This window comes from Bombus fervidus, chromosome 12, assembly GCF_041682495.2.
Source record: "Bombus fervidus isolate BK054 chromosome 12, iyBomFerv1, whole genome shotgun sequence".
Classification (NCBI taxonomy): Eukaryota; Metazoa; Arthropoda; class Insecta; order Hymenoptera; family Apidae; genus Bombus; species Bombus fervidus.
The window spans coordinates 9,644,443-9,659,656 of NC_091528.1; the positions used below are offsets into that span (position 1 = coordinate 9,644,443).

The 15,214-nt window shown below is 37.1% G+C and overlaps 2 protein-coding genes across 2 annotated transcripts in view; one reads left to right on the forward strand and one right to left on the reverse strand.

Moving 5' to 3' along the window:
• The window catches only part of LOC139993169 (uncharacterized), a 71,118-nt gene extending 57,624 nt beyond the window's left edge, over positions 1–13,494 (reverse strand). The window contains exons 1-3 of the mRNA XM_072014652.1: positions 13,295–13,494; positions 12,303–12,370; positions 12,106–12,226 (exon numbers count right to left, since the gene is read on the reverse strand). The gene's annotated coding sequence lies outside the window, so the exon portion shown is untranslated. The remainder of the gene's footprint in view (positions 1–12,105; positions 12,227–12,302; positions 12,371–13,294) is intronic.
• A 535-nt stretch (positions 13,495–14,029) lies between these two features.
• The window catches only part of Dbo (Kelch-like protein diablo), a 44,496-nt gene continuing 43,311 nt past the window's right edge, over positions 14,030–15,214 (forward strand). Inside the window, exon 1 of the mRNA XM_072014650.1 lies at positions 14,030–14,393. The gene's annotated coding sequence lies outside the window, so the exon portion shown is untranslated. The remainder of the gene's footprint in view (positions 14,394–15,214) is intronic.

Consider the following 15,214-nt stretch of genomic DNA (forward strand, 5'->3'; position numbering starts at 1 on the left):
ATTAATACCGATATTGTATGATAATAGTAACGTCCGCATGCCGTGTCCCTTTTATTCTTTTTAGCGCTTTCGCAATGCGACACTCGAATGCTGACCATTTTATGTACTTTTATTATATTATATTCATCTTTCTATTATATTTTGGTCAAACTTACTCCTACTACCTCCACACCGTTTTCTTTTCCATCGCATAATTTTATCTTCGTATATCATTTTCTGTGTACTTTATGTCTCTTTTTGTGCCTCACAGGACACAAAGAATTCGATTACTCTGCGCCAAATTCAACGTCGAATTTTAAGATTGAGGTTCAGGGGACTCGAGTAATCCCTACATCAATGTTATTGCACAAAATCTTAAAAACGACGATTTTCTACAAAAGCTAGGTGAAACTGTAATCATAGTCTCTTGTAATCTTCGTACATATTAATAAGTACTTTGTCAAGTACGATCGATCAATCGCAAAATCTCTTCTAAACTATACGTTATCCGAAGAAGTGTTTCGAATAAAATTTTATCCTAATTTTGTTCCCTACTGTATATATCTTAGAATTTATATAAAAACGACATCAACCACGAAACGGACTTGAGGAACGCGTCCCACGCGACAGTTACGTAACGGCGTAAGAATACGGTGTAATATAGTTGTCTCTCAGGGCACGGTTTCGTAACTCGCAGTGTGGCACGTGGCCCGGCCAAAGGAAACTGCAGCGGGCCTCGCGTGTCGCACTTGCATCCGCGTGTCTCGCCTTGCCTTCTTCGCAACATTAATAACCAGGCCATTTGCATCAGAAACACCGACCGTATGCGCGGACAATGACAATTTGTCGTGCGATATGAAATCGAGTCGCGTACGCACGATATCTTCTTTCGCATTGCCTCGAGGAATGGCTTCGATAGGAACAAGAGCTATTTGCCGGCAAACGACGCGATCCTTTTTTGTTTTAGAAAACGGGGCATTGTTTGGTTGCTTGCTTGATTACACGGTTTCTTCTGTCGTTACAGATGTCCTTCTATGACGCAGAATTTAATCCTACGTTTTATGATTCTTCTAGCAGCTGTCTGAATAGATCTATATATATTCTTCGTTTACATCGTTGTTTTGATAGACGAGTGATACATACGTTTAGGAAAGCATTTGAACATTTAACACAGGCAATTCTTATTATGCGTATTGCGTACAATTGCATTTTCCTTATTTTCTAACATATCTCAGACTTATCGCGTCTATTCGATTTGCCTATAGCATTTTCATAATGTTTCAAAAGAACCAGTCAATTACTTCTTCTGTCAATTACATTTTCAATCGACTCTTTACTTCTTACTCTTGTTATTATTCGAATCAACTCCTCAAAGTAGAACTACATGTGCGTGTGAATTATTGGATTGGCAACTAAGTGATTGCGGATTTTATCAATACCACCTAATGGCAAAATCCGCAGTCACTTAGTTGCCAACGAAATAACAATAAAGGAAACTATGTTATTAGCAGACAATTTATCTTGAACAAACGAGGCTTATGTAAGCCGTGTGCTAATTTTTTGTCCACCCGAGTATATCCTGGCTGCAGTCGTGAAGGATCACCGGCTGTTGAAGAGCAAGAGTGGTAAAAGAGGATTATGAATCCCCCGCTCTTGCAGCCTGCTAATACCATAAAGAAAGAGTAATTCGACCAGATCATCTTGAGAATATGTCGCAACGTATTTCAAACAGCTTTCCTTCGTTTGTCTTCTTAATCGGCTCTTTTTCCTTCCTTCTGTCTTCACGATAGGATTAATGAATTTCCTACAAATGTCATACGAATTTCGAGAAGAAGAAGCAAAAATAGCTAATCCACTGATAACTGAACAATTTTCGTCGCTTTCTACCAAATGACGTTCGAATATAGAATTTGCTATTCGATTAATTAATATTTAAATCGAAGACTTATTAATGAATACATTAAGCTCTTTTGTAAGTTATTTCAACTAGCAAATATTACAAGCTCATCAAAATGTTAAAAATTATAATTTTCTAATCTCTTGTAAACAAATACGAAAAATATCTTTCCTCTGCTAGAAGCAAATATGTACGTTAATATAATATGCATGTATATTGAGGCTGTTATTAGCCGAAAGACTATCATCACGCTACCGTAAAAAAGAGAAGGCAAAAATGATTCGAACCACATAAACCAAGATCACAAGGAGTGTAAAAAAGATATACAGCTATCGAGATCGAGTCGAGATTGCCGGGGCAAACCGCAGAAAATGTAACAAATGTGACATTGTCCTCTCAGTGAACGGAATATTCTGCGAAAACGTGCACCAACCCTGTGCACCAACAGATGTTTCCCGTATGGTGTCGGTGCGTCAAAGGAATTCGCTGGTTCCTTCACGTTCGCATTTCTTCGGTTGGAACGTGTTTTCGTTGCTCCTCGAGAATTTGCTCCCAATTTTTGCCATCTCGTATCATTTTTCTTTTCGTATATTCATGTTACTTTTCTGATTTTTACGACTATCCGCTGCTTAAAGGAGAATCTGTATCTTTGCTCATTAAGGCCCAAGTCGTAAAATAACGAGAAACTACCGTACAACGCTATTAAGAAACGAAATCATAGAGCTAATCGTTTAGATAGACTTTAATTAATTTCCTCGACCATCTGTCACTTGACTGATTTTATAGTTACCTTTTACGGACATAAAAGATGAAATCTGTGATGGTTATGCTATCTCTGCTAGTCGAAAGTACGTAATAAAATATAACTTGGACATATTTGCAGTGGCGCGTTCGTAGTTTACGATTTAGAAAGTAATTTGTGAAACGAAGGAATAATCCGTGATTTCTACTTTCGCTAATTCAGTAGAATGAACTCGATACACGTACAAACGCGAATACATTCCTTGGTATGTATTACAGCGAGGAGTTTAAAGAGCCAACTTGAAATACTATTACCTTGAGAAAATTCTATCAAACTCTATCAGAATAAAGATCACTATCGTCGTATCTGTATATATCAGCAGTATATATTTGTATACATCTATATATATTTGAAGAATGATTCCAAATTGTCAACCAACAATGTACCACCAGTATATGAAACAAGTATACCATTTACATAACCAAGCTATGTAAAAATGAAACTACAAAAATATATTTGCACCTCGTCGCATTTACTTATTTATCTCATATCTACTATCTCGACATATTCAATTACATATTCGCTTTCTTCTCGTTATTTCACTCTATCAAGAAGATAAGCACGCACTTTAATCTCGAATAAGATATCCGATCAAAGATGTAAATACCAAATTACAACAATATTTTCCGATCGAGGCACGTTTCATAAATTACTCGTTACGCCGTGTAACGTCGCAGGACTAATAGTAGGCGGTACCGGTGTACATTTTAAAATAGGGGAAAAGTAAGATGGAAAAACGTGAAAAGGGAGCCGCTCGGGGGACGCTAGATAAAGCGACAGAGATAAGGGTGAGGGGCAGAGCGGAGATAAAACGGAAATCGGGTAACGCTCTCTGTTCAACACCTGGAAGTGACTGCTGGTAAGGATCGGCCTGAAGGTTGAATTACGAGGTAGCGAAGGAGTAGGGGGCACCTGTGCGGCAGGTGACCGCTATCCTGCGAAGCATAGCGGAGCTTGAATATTCACGCACGGACCGCGTTCTTCTTCTTTGGTTGTTGGCTCGTGTGCGATCGCTATCGCCTACGCCTACCAAGCGTTCGCCTCGTTTCTAATTACCGCGCAGCCATACGCGTTCCATCCATCCGCGATGCGTATTAAACACGCCGTGTTTACTCGCTATTATACAGACTGGCGCGCCGCGCCTGCTTAAATCGACGCTCGTGTAAAATTTGCATACATCGGCGCAGTAACCTTCGCTCTTTTTTCTTCTGAATTTCCTCTTCTTTCCTTTTCATTCATCTCCGCTCTTGTCCTTTTCTTTTTCTATGATTTCTGAGCATCTGCCTTACACACGACTGAAAACAATTCAAGGATCATATATAAAAAGGCATTTATCAAATATCTATTGAAATACGTGCGAGGGGAACAGTAAGATACGTTCTTCCTTTTTCTGTCCAATTTATCTCTCCTTTTCTCTCTTCTATCGATTCCATTCACTCTTCCATCTTCCTTTTCCTTCCTTTCTCTACGATTCCTTCTCGAGTATTTGTCGTTTACGTTGTTCTAAGCAATTAGAAGATCAAACAAGAGAAAACTCTCGAATATCTATGGAAATATGAACCAAGAGAACGACAAGGTTACTGTTGTGGATACTGTTTCCCCTGTTAATCCAATAACATCATAAGACGAATATCATTTACAACGACGACAGCGTATCTTTTGCTCTACACCAATTTCATTCCATACTCTTTTCATTCCCTTTTTCTGCGGTTTCTGTGGGTTTGTCTTCCTCTCGGGTTGATAATAGTATTAATAATAGCCCGGATATGGTATGGTATTATTCGTGATTAAGTACAGGTATAATTATGTGTTCAACAATTTGTGATTGAACTGGTAGAAAAATGTTAACTGCTTCTGCGTTTCGAATCAGTGCTGATTATTCCTTGAAATATTTAGCGCTTCTGAGAAACCTTCTTTTCGTTTTCAACGTACAGACGTATTGTACGAAATGAATCATTTAACTCGCATATTCAAGCAACTTCTACGTTATAGCAATCAAGAATAATGTTGTTTTTCAAAGACCAATTGCCTCGGTCGTTAACATATTTATATTTTACATCGAGCCTTCTTATGAAAAATACAATTTTGTAAAAATTGCATTCCTTTTACAGAGAGAGAACAAAGTTGTTCTTCGATATTTCTACATAGCGTTAACGGGCTTTTAAAGCAACTCGAACAAACTCGTTACTCAAGCTACAAACTAAAAAAACCGATAAGAAACGAAGCGCTTGGTTCACGTATATCACATTCGACAAATTGGCCCATGAATCTGTTCGAAAACGCGCTGGACGATCACGATCGTTTACGCTGATTTACAATACAGCGGGCGCGTCGATTTGTTCGCCGGCTTCGCAGAAAAACTCAATCTTGCCGGAAATTAACGGAGATCGCGGCGCTGGTTAGAGGCAATCTGCGAACCGCGTCAGTTCTCGATGAAAAAAACGGTCCTTTCAATTACCGGCAGACTTATGGCCACTTAAACTCTTCCAACCTCATAATTGCTATCGTAAAATCTCTGCTACCCTGTGCGCCATGCTCACGCGTTATTCGCGAAACTTGCTTCTTCGTTTCAGCCAAATCGATCGAGCCTGCTTCGCGATATACTAAACAGCTGTTAGAAACGTAATTTCTTCTCCGTGTATCTTGCTTTCTTATGCAACTGTTTCTTCCGTACGTATGTTTCTTGGTGTGTACGATTGATAACAGTAGAATGTCCCATTAAGTTTTTCCAATTACGTCTGCAATGTGGTTTGCACGTGAGATGAACAGAGATAACAGTGTTCGCAAAATGTAAAGCTGTATCGAAGTTTGGCGTCCGTTTTGCTTATGTAATTTAAGTAACTATTTAAAAATAACTAAACATTTTTATATATATATATATATGTAAACTCCCTAGAATTCACGTGTATAGGGGCTCTCTCTCTCTCTCTCTGTTTACGTATAGCACGACTTTCTTTGTTTCAGGGACAGAGCGACCTTCTTTTGTTTCACGGACAACCATTTTGAGAGACACTCATTTCCCAAACGGACGGACAGAGAGCAACATCAGAGATAGATAAGATCACAGAATAATTATTTAAAATACTGAAGATTGACAGAGAAAGATCGGTAGCTCAGGACGTTGAAAATCGATTCTCGATTTTCAGGTTGACATTGCACAGAACTTGTTATTTATTGTTTGCTGTTATACATTGATATTTGTATTTTATTTAAGTATTTTCACAATAAGCTCGATTTTCAGACTTCAAAATCGGTTAGCTGAATTATCCCGAGATTTACTATATTACATATATATATATATATATATATATATATATATGTCGGAAAAGGACATCAGGGCCCTTCTTTTGAAATGTTTGGGAAGGTCCCCAATACTTTAATTCAGACTTTGTATTATAACCGTACTTAAATAATAAAACTGAGAAATAGTTGTTTATGATTTAATCCAATTATGTTTGCCCGTTGACAGTAGGCTTGGGCTCGAAGTGACATAACGGTTCGCAGAACGTATCACGGGAGGGACGTGTACCTAATGGAGTACAGAAAGGTACGGATAGAAGTACATAAGGGCAGTTCCACTTGAACTGAAAGTCAATCCAATAAGTTCGACTAATACAGTGAACAAGTACGTTGAGTGACACCAGAATCTTGTATCAAATCGCATTCGTCATCCCGTTGACCGTAAATTCGTTATCGAACCTAAATTCATTGTCATCGACATCTCGATTATCCAATCGCCGCTATTACTTGTTAAACTCTGTATTAATCACATTTGTATCAATAAACATCATCTATAGTACGCAACAACGATGGCCAATTCACGTGAAGATTTATTAGACGCCCCTAACTCCAATGATAATTCGACATATATATATATGTCGGAGATGAAAGAACATCAGGGTCTAGACTTTTTATTATAGCTGTACTTAAACAATAAAACGTAGTAGTAATTGTTTATGATTTAATCCGAGTATGTTTGCCCGAGATTTATGATAATAGGCTTGGGCTCGAAGTGACACAGTTGGTCGCTAAACGTAGCCAGGGTCATAGGATGGACGTTTTTAACTAACAGAGGTATGGCGTAGTTGTATAGCTCTCCTTAAAAATATAGTTGATCCAGAAGGTACAAAGAGGCACATAGAAAGGTATAGGAGGAGTTGCAGTTGGACTATGGGCAAAGTTCAGTTCCATTTGGACTTTGGAGAAGTAAGCGCATTTGCTATCCTGTTGACCGTGTATTCGTTATTGAACCTAAGATTATTGTCATTATAGCATCTCGAGTATCTAATCGCCACGGTTAATTGTCAAATTCTGTAATAATCATATTTGTATCATTAACTATCATTTATATGGTATAACAACAATGGCTAATTCAAATGAAGATTCGTTAAACGCCCCTAACCCCAATGATAACTCGATATATATATGTGTGTGTACGTGCGTGTGTGGATATATAGAGAAGAAAGTAGATGTCTAATATAATATTGTACTTATTGTAATTTGTTTTAAGACTAATTTTTTAATTCCCATAATTTTGGTAGCACGCATCTTCGATTTTTCAAACTTGAAAATTTTCGTTTCTTAAATTCTCGGATCCTCGAATTTTGTATTTTTTTGAACTTTGAAATTTTGACTTTTCAAGTTTCGATCTTTCGAACTTCGGGATTTGACAAAATTCATACCACTCGATTCAATTCACTTCGAAATTTAGAATTATTTGACATTTGACAGCCACCGAATGATAACGACCATATCTATCGTATGATTATCATATTGACTACGATTCTACAATAACATTATCTATCGTTATTACGAAAAGCTGCAACTGCAGGTGCAAAACATTTAACAAATAAAGAATTAGGATAACATTACATCTGAATGTTCAAAGATTCAAAGAATAGAAATGGAAATAATGAAGATTCTATAACAATTGCATATCAGCACCTGTTTTGACGTACCCTGTTTCCTCGAAATTTCCATATCACTACGTTTTCAATATCACTGACAATAACCCTGTAAAATAACGTTATTGTAGAATCATGAATAGCAACAAATACGTAACGTCATTACATAGTAACATTGTAGCAGACGTGACGCTTTCGATTATTTCTTGGAAGCTAAGGAATTGTTTATTATCTTATCGTAGTCTTAAGAATTAATTTTTATCGCTCGATTAAACAGCTCGATCTGTTACGTCGTTCAAAATTTAAAAAAAAAGTTCAAACATTTTATATAAGGTTTGGAAAACCTTCCTAAAATAATCGACAATCATTCTGTACAATTTCTAAATTTCAAAAATACCTGGCTAACTAACTTTACAAATTATTCATCCAGCGCTACCCACGATTCACTCAAAAATTTTTCCAAAACCTCCTGAGAATCCTTCGAAGAATCAAACACATTTTAAGCTTGAGAAGTGAAGAACGCAAGCGCGATACATTTTAAAACCTCCTTAAAATAATCGACAATGATTCTGTACAATTTCTAACTTTCAAAAATACCTGGCTAACTAACTTTACAAATTATTCATCCAGCGCTACCCACGATTCACTCAAAAATTTTTCCAAAACCTCCTGAGAATCCTTCGAAGAATCAAACACATTTTAAGCTTGAGAAGTGAAGAACGCAAGCGCGATACATTTTAAAACCTCCTTAAAATAATCGACAATGATTCTGTACAATTTCTGAATTTCAAAAATACCTGGCTAACTAACTTTACAAATTATTCATCCAGCGCTACCCACGATTCACTCAAAAATTCATCCAAAACCTCCTGAGAACCCTTCGAAGAATCAAACACATTTTAAGCTTGAGAAGTGAAGAACGCAAGCGCGATACATTTTAAAACCTCCTTAAAATAATCGACAATGATTCTGTACAATTTCTAAATTTCAAAAATACCTGGCTAACTAACTTTACAAATTATTCATCCAGCGCTACCCACGATTCACTCAAAAATTCATCCAAAACCTCCTGAGAATCCTTCGAAGAATCAAACACATTTTAAGCTTGAGAAGTGAAGAACGCAAGCGCGATACATTTAAAAAGCGCAACCTGAATAATTTCATAAAAAAAAAAAAAAAAAAAAAAGAAGAGAGAACGGAATCTCCTGAAATACAAGACTTTGCGTTCAACGTGCGTATTAATCGCACTCGTTTTCGCAAAATCAGGGTGTCTGACGTTTAAACGGTGGCCATTATCGTTTCCTAGTCCGCGGATGGTAACGGATGTCGATAAACAGTAGGTTTTCTTGCAGGAACCAGATTTTCAGCCGTCCTTCCTCAAACGCGCCACGTAAAACCAAGAGCACAAAGTGCGCTAAGACGACGGTCGTAAGCGGACGTCGATTTTGTCGGATGTAACGTTTACACAAATTTTAATTTTATCCACCGAAAGACTGTGAATTTTTACTGTAATTTCAGTTTGAAATATAAGGCGCGAAAGATACGTAAAATAGCCAAAGTAAAATATAATTTTTGCCGGGTGAAACGAATCTCTATTTAGATTCTATTTATTTGCATTCATAAAGATGTAAATTTGTATAAAAATCTGTGGTCTGTTGATAACTTTCTCACATCGGTAGACGAACAAACTGATTCTAATGCACAAATCAGGATTTTCATTGAAACTCTGTTAAAAATACAAAAGAAGAAACGAAATTGAAGAAAGGCTGCTGTATTAAGAAGATATCTGCATATTTGAATAATCAGCAATTTCAGGAAAGCATCACAAGTCAACTAAAAATCAAGCTAATGGTTGGCAGTGAAGCTTTTAGTGCAGACGGTTTCGTATATTGATGCTAATACTTGCACATTTAGCATAGCATAACTTAGCTTAGCTACCCGATATATTGCGACTTTAATCAACGAGGATGTAACACACGAGGTGGACAAAAGTAGAGAAAGGAAGCAGTTTCGTTAATTAGAAGCGTGCGATTGCCAGGGCCGTTCGATTCTTGCGAATTCCGCGCCAACTCGCTGGTAATTTGCTGGCGGCACGATTGAGAAGAACGGTGGAAGAACGAGAAAGAAAGCAGGGTGAAAAGGGGCAGAGAAAGAGAAAAAGGTTCAGGCCGCAAAAAGGGCTTCTTCGTTCGTTAGGACGCTGTGATTGGCTCTGGTACGGGACAGGTGCGTATCAGCACACGATTCGCCTCGTAACATCGCCGCTTCTGGCCGCTTCGCTTCCTCATTTTTTATGCCCGGAAATCTTTACGCCCGTGTAATCCGTCCTGAGTAACGATACGAGCTGGAAACGGCTGTGACACCGGGTCTGCTCGAATTTTGTGTATTCGATGCGCAATACCATGGCCTTGTTTCATGCGAGGCGTTTCGTTCATCGACCTATACATGTACACACAGTGTTTACAAAGATTGATATTAAATTGGTGTTGAACATTTAGAAGAAAACGTTTGGGGAGATATCGTTCTAGATATTAATTTAATGAAATGTGGTTTGTTTGAGTGGTTCATAAAACGGTGTTTTATCTTATTTGGAAAAAGTATACTTGATTTCTTTCTATGATCATAACACGATCATCGACAAGTTGTGTTTAAAATAATAAGTAGGCTATGAACGTTTATAAATCCATAGGAAATAAAAGAGATACATGAAGAATGCCTATAATGTACATAATACACAAAAGTATTATGTATGGAAATCATATAAAAATATATGTATAGGTAAAAGATTTAGATTATAATACTCGATATAACTATTTGATTTTTTACCAACTTTAAATATCATTATCTCTGCGAAAACAAACATTGAAGTTCTCTTGACTATCGAGTTATCTCTCTAAAAGTTATTTTATAAATATTTATAAAACGAAATTGCGTAGATCGTTTAGAACGCAAATATTAGTTCGTTAATACTACATATTTTTGATCGTACGTTTTCAGACACCCAGTACATCGAGAATAGACACGTGGGAACTCAGTCGGCAGACGAACTCGAGTTCGTCGTCCCCGAATCACCAATCTCGGCCGACCTTCGTTGTCGAGCGAGCAATTAATCGATTTCGAGAAAGGCACAAGAAGGAGAGAAGATTCGATTCCGATAAGAATCGACCAGTAGTCGCGTAAATAGTGGTGGAACGTTAATTCTGCAAAGGGGCTACCCTCCGGCTGGGCCAGAACAATGCAAGTATCGTGAACACCGGAAATCAGATGCCAACAGTAACAAGAACATCAAGAACGAAACGTCTATCGCAGCTTTCGACTATTAGCACCAGATACATGGCATACTCGTCGTTTCCTCGCTTTTGTACTATCCAGTAACATGTATCTTTCAATATCTATTTCATTTTGTTATAATTACCTTAATAGTTCTAAACGGGGGTGTACAACAGTTTTGCAACTAACAAACTTGGTGCTATATATACCAAGTTTGTTCAGATCTTTCAATTTTTCTAAAAGTGTAATAAAACATTTGATTAATACTAATTCGAAATAATAACCACGGGATTGAAGCATCTGTGTTTACCATTGAAACAACCAATCAGCTTGTTATTACACACTTTGTTCGTGTCCCCCAATTTTATTAAAAAAGAAAGAAGAAACGCGAAAAATTTGTTCTCAACTCGACAACCAAAAATTGTAGATTCTACTTCAATTTTTAAACAGTGCAGATCATTCGTAAACGCAACCGACACACAGAAAATAATCGCGTAATTAAACCGGCATCGATAACATCAACGTTACCAACCTGACACACGTGTAATTAATATACACGAGTCGTTGGTAACTCAATCGACAAGGCTGCTGCATTCTACCTTGTATGGCTGCACCGTGCAGTATGATGACCACGCGAGCGCACCCACGCGGCCACTGAGGCGGGTGTCGGCGTGTGTGGTGCGCAAGTACGCAACCGGATACCGCGAGCAAAGGCCGGCACGCGCCGAAAGTCGACTCGTCGGTTTTCTCGGCTGGTTACCCGTCAATTTGCCGCTTCGATACTCTCGCTACGGGGAAAGGTGATTCGAGAATGCTCGTCGAGCGTAGCCACGCGTGTCCCGTCCAGGAACGTGTCAAATCAACGTGCGTTAAATCGTCGAAATTCGACGGTTTTCTGTCACGAAAGTTTCGTTTATCGTCGTGCTTCGTTTCGAGATCCATTCGCGTCCATACGAATTTGAAAAATCGATGTGCAAACCCTGAGATATGCCCGCATGCTGCATTCTGTTCGTGTCAGCTTCACCATCGATTTTTGAAATTATATTTCCCGAAATTAATTGGACACGCAAAAACGTTTATAAATATAATGACAATAGCCAAGAAATGTCACCGCTTACGGCTATACAATATATCCGCGGCTACCATGCTCGTCAAAAATTGAACGTAATACAACCAGTCACCCAGGCCGATTCGAACCTTAGATCCTAAGATACGATCGAGTGACCGGAGGAATAGAAAAGCATGCGACTCACGATTAGATGCGAGGAATGGATCTTCGATGTCGTTGCGATCCAGAAAATATCATCGTGGGGTCTGCCCCAAATCAAATAAAAATCATCGAACGCCATGGAAAAAGTGAAGGCTGGAGAAAATCTGAAAGAAAGCGTGAAATATCTATTATAACTCATTTTTGGAATCAGTGTGAAGCACAACATTCAGAGATACTTACATTCTTGATTTCTGAAACATCGCTAGATCCTCTGCGGAGAGTAGGAAAGAGTGGAGATCGTGAACAACCTTTAACACGTTAAGACGTGAAATATTATAATCTATTTTTAAAAACACATGGTCGATTGTTTAAATAGTTTGAGATATTAGAAAATGAGATTCGAAGAGTACGATAATATTACACGCCGGAAACTGAACATGTAATGGCGACTTCCTCATAGAAATAATAAAAGTTATTTAAAAATGTCAGGAGATGACGCTGCTATAGAAAAAATACGCGGGAAACACATTACTGCGTAATCCAAATGCAGACAATAAAGTTATTCCTTTAATTTATTTGAAATAAACAACGTTGATATATTAGACCTATCAAAGGGCATTTGTATAATCATTTTTTAATTTCCAATTAGCATTCTCAAAAGAATATGAATTTATTTATTATCCAATTATGTTACGATTAGATGCGAAGAACGTTGTCTTCGATGTTTTGACCAAGGAAGTACATGAAATTAATCAAATAAATTGTGTATCACGAAATAAATAACTGTATGTATATCAAATATTATTAATGATTTAATGAAAAGACAATGCAAAAATGTGACAGCTTTCGTTACAATAAGTGATACATTACCAAATTTCCGTAAAAAATCAGATTGACCATTAATCATCATGGCGTCCATGCTTTGAATTGAGGACCTAATCCTTCCATGTTAGTCGCGTCATTAATGAACACCATCAAATCAAATCAAATCAAATATAAAAGAAAACAACACCAAAACCAGCGAAAATTATATTAATACATTCCATTACAAAGTCCGTGTCACAATGGAAGTAAAGAACGCAAGCTATCGATATCTCTAACAATCAAATACAGGATCGAAGAAAAAATAACGAAAATGAAAAAGGAATATTTAATTTGGAATTTGACACAAATCAAATAAATAAATAGTTGATTAAAATGGCAATCTTGAGCAAAAGCTACAGTGCACTTACCTTCTTTTCTAAATTCCATGATCTTCAAGTGTGGCTGAATTTTGGATGCAACAAAAATAAACCTTTGTATGTTTTTATGTACTCTCTTAACCTTCACTTACACGACTGGTTGGATTGAACACTGTGTAATTCTTATATTCACCACCGTAGATCATAGATGGCATAACAAAATCTCTGACGTGTACAATCGGTATTTCAGAACACGTGACATAAAGCTCCATCAAATGATGTGTCTATTCAACATCTCATCTGTGATTAGTATGTCAACGAATAGAACAGTGATCTGTGACCTGACTTTTGCAGTTTGAAAATTTATCGTAAATTGAAATTTATCGAAGATTTGCGACACGATATAAGAATACATAGTGTACTGTAACAAAGTAGTTAGTGTTTACCTGTGTATCCACAATTTCAAAAATGAATTATTTCCCACCAATGGGAAATTCGTTTCCATCAATGAAAACAGCATAACAGTGTACATTTGTGAGTATGAAGAATCTGAATCACTCGTGCTTCGAAGTATTTCCGTGTTTTACACTTTCGGTGAAAAGGAAGAACGAGAGAACCGGAAATCAGTTACTGGTTCGTGATAAATTTCGAGCAGGTGAAATACACCGGAGTAAAAGGCTTCGCGCGGAACGGAACAAGTCGAAGAAAGTGGAAGAGAGAAAGAGCATGGCGGAGATAAGGAGTAAGATAAAGAGGGTAAAAACGGCACGTGAAGAGACGGATACGCAATTCGATGGCTGAAAACGGCCGATAATCATGACTCAGTCATCTCGTTTATTGCGAATAAAATAATTTATAGAACGGACGGCGCGTGTTACAACCGGGCTAATAATTTGTCACGACATAACGGGATTTCTTTGAATCACTTGCCTTTTCGCGCGTGCATGTGCAGGTGGAAACTCGAATTTCGATAATTAACGCATCTACTTCTTTATTTTCACCACTCGTCGATACAACAGCCGGTTAATTATGTAAATGAACTTATTACGGTAGTACTAAAGGACCACCGTGTTCTTCGTGTTTTACGCAACGAATAATCAGAAATGTGTCCAGTACGCAGTTGATTTTACGTACCGCTTGGAGATGCCAGGTAAGGTTAAACCAAATATCTTGCGATTTCATAAGAGGAAATGCTTTCGAAGGTTATGTTTATGGTACTGTAGAAGTAGAGACATTCATTTAAGAATTCACTTATGAATGTGAGAAATGAGATAGCCAGTGAAAAATGGATAAATACTGGTAATAGAACAAATTTATGAATTGAAGATAATTATAATAAATAGAATTTATATTGCATAGAGTTCTCATTATGTATTTTACAAGAGGTTAAGGAAAGGGACGAGGTATAAAAATTATTTAATACGTAATTTGCGTCGTTAAAAATTAATCTGTTAATTCATAACTTTGTGAAAAGCGTAAGACATGGCATAATTTTCCTTCGAACATAATTACCCAAAATCTATACCAGATAAGATACAAATGATTTATGCATTTATGCGAGGAAATTTTATAATTCAAATATGATTTAACACGTACAATCATGATCTGGAAATTAATAAAGAAAACATTAAAGAAACATTGTAGAAAACATTGTATCTCGTGCAAAAAAGTATATCGAATATGTCAGCAATAAATAACTGAAATTTCACACTTGGTAGGTACGCTATTGCTTAAAATAATTTACAAACGTTGCATTCGATATGAAGCTTAATTTCACATCGAACATACTCGAACGTATTAAACAACATTTTATACCTATAATTTCCATTCCGTTGCTAGCTAATAATTATAATCTTACAGATACTGTATGTCGCTTCAAAGGAACATTTGTCACTACTTACACTTTCACCAAAGATATTGAACGACTCTAAAATATCGAATATTCACTGTAATCATCGTATTCTTATCTCG